The sequence below is a fragment of the Bos grunniens genome, chromosome 11, assembly GCF_055505025.1.
Source record: "Bos grunniens cultivar Pamir isolate PY7600 chromosome 11, Bosgru_T2T1.0, whole genome shotgun sequence".
Lineage (NCBI taxonomy): Eukaryota > Metazoa > Chordata > Mammalia > Artiodactyla > Bovidae > Bos > Bos grunniens.
In genome coordinates this window covers 4,596,737-4,606,223 of record NC_141175.1, presented here as the reverse complement: position 1 = coordinate 4,606,223, position 9,487 = coordinate 4,596,737, and positions in this window count along the sequence as shown.

The window sequence follows — 9,487 nt, the reverse complement described above, 5'->3', positions numbered from 1 at the left end:
TAATCTTCAGACATAGAGGGACAGTTCGAAAAAACAAGCAGTGCAAAAACACTCACATTTCTGTCCTGAAATTCATTTCCAATAAAGGAATTGGCTTGAAGAATCTTACAAAGACGTGAAAACTGACTCGGCGCCTGGCCAAGCCAGGGGCCGGATGGTGGGAGGGGAGGAAGGGAGGTGCCCGGACTCCTTGGGTTGGGACGATGGCCATTCAAGAAGCAAAGCCCTTGGTGGAACCCTGGGTAGATTCCTGGGTGGCTTCTGAACAGGAAGTCTCCCCAGACATCGCACCAGCATTGACTTGGGAGGTGAATATGACCAGCCCACCAGCCTTCTGACTCTTCATCAGCCTGCTCCTGCTCTGACATAAGCCCCTTCTCCCCTTCCCTTCCACGCATGCACATGGTGGGGGCAGGGGACACAGGACTGCCCAGGAGGGATCAGAGTGGTGGCCTGCCCTGGTCCTCCCTGTGTCACCTCTGGGTGCCTCCGGGCCAACACCCTGAGGCATCCAGGGTGCAGACGGAGCCAAGGTCTACAGCTTTGAAAAAGGCTTTCAGGACAGGCTTTGCTGAGGCCAGAGCCTCAGACCCTGGGACGCAGCAGAACATGTTGCTGCCTCCAGCATCTGCAGACAAGTGGGCTGGGCAGGGTGCAGTCTCTAGGATGCAAGAAAAATCTCTGGGCACCTCCAGGACCCCCTGCCATCATTCTGGCATCTCTCCCTTCATCACGCTATAAGCCCAGGCCTGTTGTCAAGAGACTGGAAGCCCCTGCCCCCGTGGCAGAGCTGTCTCAAAACCACAATCGCTGTCTTCTTTTTCTCTCATCCCCTCCCTAGTGTTCACTCCCCTCTGATCCCTAACAGGGCAGTGAGAGAGAGTGTGAGTGTGGTGAGTGTGTGTGTGAGTGTAGTGAGAGAGAGTGTGTGTGTGTGTGTGCGTGTGTGCGTGTGTGCGTGCGTGCGTGCTCCAGCATCTGCGTTTGCATGGCAATACCCAGAGGAAACGACCCCAGATGGGAAGGGGCCGGCAGCTCCAGGATCTTAGAGGTTCTCATTCCCAAAGTAAACCCCTCCCCCGGATGGTTGATCCCTGACCTAGGAGGTGGAATCTTCCCAGCTCCTCTGGACTCGGCCCACGTCGTGGCCTCAGGCCAGTTCCTGCCTCTCTGGCCTCAGTTTACCAATTGCCCCATTAGAAGTATTTGGAGGAGATGTTGTTAGCCCAGCTCCTGGCTCCCGGGTGGGTTTGGTGAGGAAGCACTCTGGGCATGCGCAGGCCTCCCACCAACGGCTCGAAGCAGGTGGACCCTGCGCGAGACGCACGCAGGCCGGTGGACGGCGCACGCGCAGACCCCGCCTCACCGCGGGGACGCCCGCCAGTAACGGCCGTCCAAGTGGTGCGCCCAGGGTCCGCATCTCTGCCCCTGGCTCTGAGACCCCTCATCCAGTTAGGCCTGGGGCCACCCCCACCCGAGCCAGGCAGGGCCACAGGGCCCTGGCTGTTTGCTGGGAAGGCCTGGGGACCAGAGAGACATGGAAGGTGTCCCCTGTCCTGGTACCCGGATTCCACCCCGCTGTCCCGCCCAGGGCCTGGCCGGGTCCCAGGGAATGGAGCTGGAGACACTGAGTCTGGGCATGGCGGGGTGGGGGGGCGGTCGCCTGCCCCTCCTCCTCTGCACCCTGCCCCTTGTCTGATGGCAGGACACTGGACACAAGTCCAGCACTTTGAGTGCCTTCCTCTTCTTGCTTTAAATCCCAACCCTCTCTCCCGAGGTCGGAGTCGCTGACTCCATCTTCAGTGGAGGAGACTGAGGCTCTGAGAGTCGCCGCAGGAGCTGGCCTGTCACAGGGCCGGAATGTGGCCTTGCTATAGGTTTGAACCCAGGTCATTCTGACCCCCAAATCGGTTCCAGCACAGGAGCCTTGGAGATAGCTCTGAACCAGGTTGGTGGAGAATCTGTCATTTGGGGGGGGCTGTGGGGAGGGTGTGCTGCAGGCAGGGGGCTCTGAGGGGGAGGGCTTGGAAGGGTCCCGGAAGGAGGAAGGCGGTAGGGAGGCTGGGGTGGGGGCGGGGGGTGCTCAAGGGGGAGGGAGGGTGGACCAGACCAGACAGGGCTCTGAGTGTGGGGCCGGGGGTCGGAGGTCACCGCGGGTTGTGTGTGGGGACAGGACATGAGGGGGCTGTCCTATCAGATCCGCAGCATGCTAGATTTGGAAGGAGCATGGAGGGCACATTAACTACCGCCCCCAAGCATGGGTCTCCAGTGACCTACCAGGAGGAGGAGGCCGCCTCAGTTTCCCCTGCGCACAGTGAGGGCTGTGGTGGTCGTCTGCCTCATCTCAGGGTGGGGCCTGCTGCCCGGAAGGTCCACAGATGGCCTCTTGTCGAGGCGGCCATTCAGCAGAGGTCTGTGCCCAGGGACGTGTGAGTGAGGGGACCGAGGCGTCGCCCTCCCGGTCAGCGTGCAGAGGTCTGTACCCAGGGACGTGTGAGTGAGGGGACCGAGGCGTCGCCCTCCCGGTCAGCGTGCAGAGGTCTGTGCCCAGGGACGTGTGAGTGAGGGGACCGAGGCGTCGCCCTCCCGGTCAGCATGAAGCTCTTGTTCGTGTTGTGTTCTCATGTCCAGGCTGATACGGATGATGCAGCGTCGTCCACCTGCCGGATGGAGAGCAACAGTGAGGGGCTGGGCTGCAATCCCCGAGACCCAGCGTTCGTGTGCCCGGGCTCCACAGACATGTGGGCAGCCAGGTGCGGCTGGAGGCCCAGTGGGGGCCCGAGGTCCCAGAGGATGAAGACGGTGTCGACTCCCAGAACCCACGGATGGCGAGAGCAGCAGAGGCCCTGGACTGTGCGGGGCGCCCCGTGCCAGCATCCAGCACTGGGGGCCTCTTGGCCACTTCCGTGGTGTGGAGGGAGAGACTGGTCACCGGAAGGAAGAACTGGGAAAAGCTGTTCGGGGAGGGGGGTGGCATAATCACCTTGTTTTCCTGGGCATCAGGGGACTCGGGGTCACAGCCCACATTGTCGTGACACGCTGCAGAGTGGAGCTGGGCACGTGCTCACGCAGTGCATGGCCCTGGAGTCTGTGGGGGGGACCGGGTGACTGATGGAGGGGCCAGCTCCGCAGGGGTCGCACCCACTGGGTGAGGGGTGCTCTGGGGTGTCCATGGGCACACCCAGGGACCGTGTGACCTGCACCCAAAAAGGTGTGGGGGAGGTGCACAGAGGACAGGGCCTGGGTGGGGGACAGGGCGCTGTGCTGGTGGGCAGCGCCCCTCGGAAAGTCAGCCGGAGCTAGCCTGGTGGACGGGCTCCAGGGCTGGGCTGGCTCTGCCTCTGGCAGCTGTGCCCAAAGTGATGCCCGAGCCAGTGGAGATGGGTGTGGCTTAGGTCTGGAGGGGAAGCCAGAGCGCGCTCTGACGCTGGAGCTGGTCCAGGTGAGAAGGCTGTGAGTGGGCCACTGGAGGTCAGGTCGGCCTGTTGAGCAGCAAGTGTCATCTTGGCAGCAGTTCAAGGTGAAGTGTGCTCGGGTGGTCTGGACTGTCTTTTTAGGAACAAGGTGCCCAGCTGGTCTTGGTCTCTTGAGTCTGAAGTGCTTGGCTTCCCAGCTGGGTGTAGACCCCGGCAGGGCACCCTGTGACTGGCCAGTGCGGGGGGCGATGAGAAGGTGCTGTTGGCAACCTTGAGCCCCTCTGGCTTCATGTGGGGGAGGGTTGAGCTGGCTCCATCCCTGGCCTCACCCCTCTGGTGAAGGTCAGCATCTCCAGGACAAAGTCATGGTGGGCGGTGGAGCCAGCGGCACTGAACACATTGGTGGTGTCAGAGGTCTTCATCTCTGGTGGGGCAGGGCACGGGAGGGTTAGCCGAGCTCTGGAGGGGACCGCAGGCCGGGGCGAGGGGCGGGCACGGAGGCCGCAAGCAGGTTCAGCTGCGCCACTTGAAGGGTCTTAGTTCCCTGACAAGGGGTTGAACCTGTGCCCTTAGCAGTAAAAGCCTGAGTCCTAACCCCTGGGCCACCAGGGAGGTCCCTCAGGACTTTATATAAGAGGATGTGAGCCGCTTTGACATGTGGTGACAATTATTAGTTCCAGCTGATTATTTCCTCTTTTCAAATTTATGTGCTTTGCCCTCATGTATTGTTTCTTCTTCCCCAATTAACACAGACTCTATAAAATACCGTAGCACCTATCTCGTTGTGGAAACTTGGTCTTTTCATTCTTTGCTCCCGTCTCTGCCCCGGTGACCGTCTGAATTGCTGCCACAGAGGATGTTGTCGTGCTCCCTGTGTGCACACCAGTGTTCTCATGCGGTTGTGGGGCTCTCTTTGCCTCGTTGCCCTGCATGCTGCTCTTCTGGCCTGGGGGCTGAAGCCTGGGGCATTTTCCATGGCGTGGCTTTTTGGAGCAGCTGGGTTTACATCCTGGAATGTGAAGTCAAGTGGGCCTTAGAAAGCATCACTACAAACAAAGCTAGTGGAGGTGATGGAATTCCAGTGGAGCTATTTCAAATCCTAAAAATGATGCTGTGAAAGTGCTGCACTCAATATGCCAGCAAATTTGGAAAACTCAACAGTGGCCACAGGACTGGAAAAGGTCAGTTTTCATTCCAATTCCAAAGGAAGGCAATGCCAAAGAATGCTCAACTACCGCACAATTGCACTCATCTCACACTCTAGTAAAGTAATGCTCAAAATTCACTAAGCCAGGCTTCAACAAAACATGAACTGTGAACTTCCATATGTTCAAGCTGGATTTAGAAAAGGCAGAGGAACCAGAGATCAAATTGCCACCGTTTGGTGGATCATGGAAAAAGCAAGAGAGTTCCAGAAAAACATCTATTTCTGCTTTATTAACTATGCCAAAGCCTTTGACTGTGTGATCACAATAAACTGGAAAATTCTGAAAGAGATGGGAATGCCAGACCACCTGACCTGCCTCTTGAGAAACCTGTATGCAGGTCAGGAAGCAATAGTTAGAACTGGTCCTGGAACAACAGACTGGTTCCAAATCAGGAAAGGAGTACGTCAAGGCTGTATATCGATACCCTGCTTATTTAACTTATATGCAGAGTACATCATGAGAAACGCTGGACTGGAAGAAGCACAAGCTGGAATCAAGATTGCTGGGAGAATTATCAATAACCTCAGATATGCAGATGATACCTCCCTTATGGCAGAAAGTGAAGAACTAAAGAGCCTCTTGATGAAAGTGAAAGAGGAGAGTCAAAAAGTTGGCTTAAAGCTCAACATTCAGAAAACTAAGATCATGGCATCTGGTCCGATCATTTCATGGCAAATAGATGGGGAAACAGTGGCTGACTTTATTTTTTGGGGCTCCAAAATCACTGCAGATGGTGACTGCAGCCATGAAATTAAAAGATGCTTACTCCTTGGAAGGAAAGTTATGACCAACCTAGACAGCATATTCAAAAGCAGAGACATTACTTTGCCAACAGAGGTCCATCTCATCAAGGCTATGGTTTTTCCAGTGGTCATGCATGGATGTGAGAGTTGGACTATAAAGACACCTGAGCGCTAAAGATTTGATGCATTTGAACTGTGGTGTTAGAGAAAACAAATCTTGAGAGTCCCTTGGACTGCAAGGAGACCCAACCAGTCCATCTTAAAGGAGATCAGTCCTGAGTGTTCATTGGAAGGACTGACGTTGAAGCTGAAACTCCAATACTTTGGCCACCTGATTCGAAGAGCTGACTCTTTGAAAAGACCCTGATGCTGGGAAAGACTGAAGGTGGGAGGAGAAGGGGACGACAGAGGATGAGATGTTGGATGGCATCACCGACTCAATGGAGATGAATTTGAGTAAACTCCGGGAGTTGGTGATGGACAGGGAGGCCTGGCATGCTGCGGTCCATGGGGTTGCGAAGAGTCGGACACAACTGAGTGACTGAACTGAACTGAGCTGGGTTTGTTCAGCAGGACCCCAGCCCTTCTCTGCCCCCAGAGCTCATGAAGCAGCTGGTGAGGAGGAGAGGCTGGCAGATTCCATGCTGCAGTGGGAGTTCTGTGGGAATAATGGGATCACGATGGAATAACATTTGCCAGTCCCAAGTAAGTGAGACAGACAGCAGATAGATGCCTCCAGAGCCAGGAACATGGGAGCGTCCGAGTGTGTGAGCAGACCCTGGGACCAGAGGGGCAGCCTGGGGGCAGAGACAAAGGTCTTCACTGTCGTTTTGTTTTATTATTCACTTAGTTTATATATGTTATATATTTTATTTTTATTTTACATTTTGGCCTCACCATGCCGCTTGTGGGACTTGGTTCCCTGACCGGGGATCAAACCCATGCCCCCTACAGTGAAAACACAAGAGTCCTAAGCACTGGCCTTCCATGGAATTCCCTTTACCGTTTATTTTATAAAGCCTGACTCTCCTGTCTTAGCCCAGGGAATACCACAGTCTACAGTGTGAATACCAGATTCCCCTGGTCATTCAGATCATCTCCAAGGAAGCAGCCTGACCCTCTCCAGAACACACACCAGCCTCACCCCTCAGGAAACAGCTCCAATTGCCCTTTTTTGGGATCAGAATGAAAACGAACCTCTTCCAGTCCTGTGGCCACTGCTGAGTTTTCCAAATTTGCTGGCATATTGAGTGTAGCACCTTCACAGCATCATCTTTTAGGATTTGAAATAGCTCAGCTGGAATTCCATCTCCTCCACTAGCTTTGTTTGTAGCAATGCTTCCTAAGGCCCATTTGACTTCACACCCCAGGATGTCTGGCTCTAGATAAGTGACCACACCATCGTGGTTATCCAGGTCATTAAGACTTTTTTTGTATAGTTCTGTGTATTCTTGTACCAGAGATCAAATTGCCAACATCCGCTGGATCATGGAAAAAGCAAGAGAGTTCCAGAAAAACCTCTATTTCTGCTTTATTGACTATGCCAAAGCCTTTGACTGTGTGGATCACAATAAACTGTGGAAAATTCTGAAAGAGATGGGAATACCAGACCACCTGACCTGCCTCTTGAGAAACCTATATGCAGGTCAGGAAGCAACAGTTAAGAACTGGACATGGAACAACAGACTGGTTCCAAATAGGAAAAGGAGTATGTTAAGGCTGTATATTGTCACCCTGCTTATTTAACTTCTATGCAGAGTACATCATGAGAAATGCTGGACTGGAAGAAACACAAGCTGGAATCAAGATTGCCGGGAGAAATATCAATAACCTCAGATATGCAGATGACACCACCCTAATGGCAGAAAGTGAAGAGGAACTCAAAAGCCTCTTGATGAAAGTGAAAGTGGAGAGTGAAAAAGTTGGCTTAAAGCTCAACATTCAGAAAACGAAGATCATGGCATCTGGTCCCATCACTTCATGAGAAATAGATGGGGAAACAGTGGAAACAGTGTCAGACTTTATTTCTGGGGGCTCCAAAATCACTGCAGATGGTGACTGCAGCCATGAAATTAAAAGATGCTTACTCCTTGGAAGGAAAGTTATGACCAACCTAGATAGCATATTCAAAAGCAGAGACATTACTTTGCCAACAAAGGTTCGTTCTAGTCAAGGCTATGGTTTTTCCAGTGGTCATGCATGGATGTGAGAGTTGGACTGTGAAGAAAGCTGAGCGCCGAAGAATTGATGCTTTTGAACTGTGGTGTTGGAGAAGACTCTTGAGAGTCCCTTGGACTGCAAGGAGATCCAACCAGTCCATTCTGAAGGAGATTAGCCCTGGCATTTCTTTGGAGGGAATGATGCTAAAGCTGAAACTCCAGTACTTTGGCCACCTCATGTGAAGAGTTGACTCATTGGAAAAGACTCTGATGCTGGGAGGGATTGCGGGCAAGAGGAGAAGGGGACGACAGAGGATGAGATGGCTGGATGGCATCACTGACTTGATGGACGTGAGTCTCAGTGAACTCCGGGAGTTGGTGATGGACAGGGAGGCCTGGCGTGCTGCGATTCATGGGGTCGCAAAGAGTCGGACACGACTGAGCGACTGATCTGATCTGTGTATTCTTGTCACCTCTTTTTAATCTCTTCTGCTTCTGTTAGGTCCGTACAGGTTGTCTTTCATCGTGCCCATCTTTGCCTGAAATATTCCCTCGGTATCTTTAATTTTCTTGAAGAGATCTCTAGTCTTTCTCATTCTATAGTTTTCCTCTATTTCTTTGCATTGTTCACTTAAGAAGGCTTATCTCTCCTTCCTATTCTCTTGAACTCTGCATTCAGTTGGGTATCTGTCCCTTTCTCCTTTGCCTTTTGCTTCTTAGCTATTTATAAGGCCTCCTTGGACAACCATTTTGCCTTTTTGGGTAACTTTTTCTTAGCCAGTGGAAAAGCAAGCAGCTCAGCCAATGGGAAGCCCTCACCAGCCCTGAACTCGCACTTGCCTCCAATGGGTTTTCCTCCAAAGCTGTTTCCCAACTGCCTACTATTCTCTGCAGAGTAACTCTGTTCTCCTGTTTCGCGGACTTGCCTATAGTCTTTGCTGTGGTATGCGTGTCCTGATAGCAATCCTCTTGCCTTTCCTGATGAAACCCACTTTGTTAGTAAAATCACTGTCTGCTTTTCAATAAATTTGGATTCCTTACTACACTGGCCCTAGTCACCCCAGCCAGGTTCTTTCAAATCCAAGTTTCCCTTCCCTTGTGTATCTGGTAACAGGGAGCACAGGTGGCTGCCAGAAGCCCCGAGTGTCTCCGGAGTTAGCTGCGCCTCTTTCTCACTATCCGCTCATCCATCAGCCCCTCACCCTCTCCTCCTCCCCAAGCCCCTCCCATCTCTCCCGCACCTGATGACCTGGCCGAGCAGTCAATTTCAGGGTGCTTTCCTCTCTCTCCCAGAGGTTCTGCCCACCCGGTAACAGTCCCCCGATTCTACTGGGGGGCACTGCTACCCCTGCTGGCCTCCTGGGGAACCAGACAGACAGCTGGACAGGTATCAGGGGTGGCAGCCCATAGCTAGCCCCGTCGTCCTCTGGACCTGCTGTGTCTCCATGCCCTTCCCACCAGCCAAGCCCCTGCCCCCTGTCCTGCCCAAGGGGCCCTGATGTGAGCCAACTGCACAAAACCTTCTATAGAACTCTCGGTGTGCCGGACATTTTCTTAAGAGCTTTCCCTGTATTAGCTCATTAATCTTCACCTGATTCTTACCTTTAAAAGGTAACCAAGGCCCAGAGAGAGGAAGTGACCTACACAAATTAAGTGGTAGAGACATGATTTAGACCCAAAGAACTGGTCCAGAGGCTGCCCTCTAATCCAGTCTACCATGATCCAGCACTTGCTGGAGCCCCAAACCCATTCCTGTCCAAATCGTGGTTCTTAAGAGTTGCTTTAAGCCCTTTCTGCCCTCCTCAAGCCCTCAGTTCTTTGCCCCAGTGCTGTCGGCTGGACCAAGGAGAGCAACTTCAGTTTTGGTCCATTGAGAACTAAGAAGGGTCTGAGATTGGGCCCACTTGCACACTAACAACTGAGCCTGTCACCATTTCCCAGAAGCTGGAAAAAGGCACGGG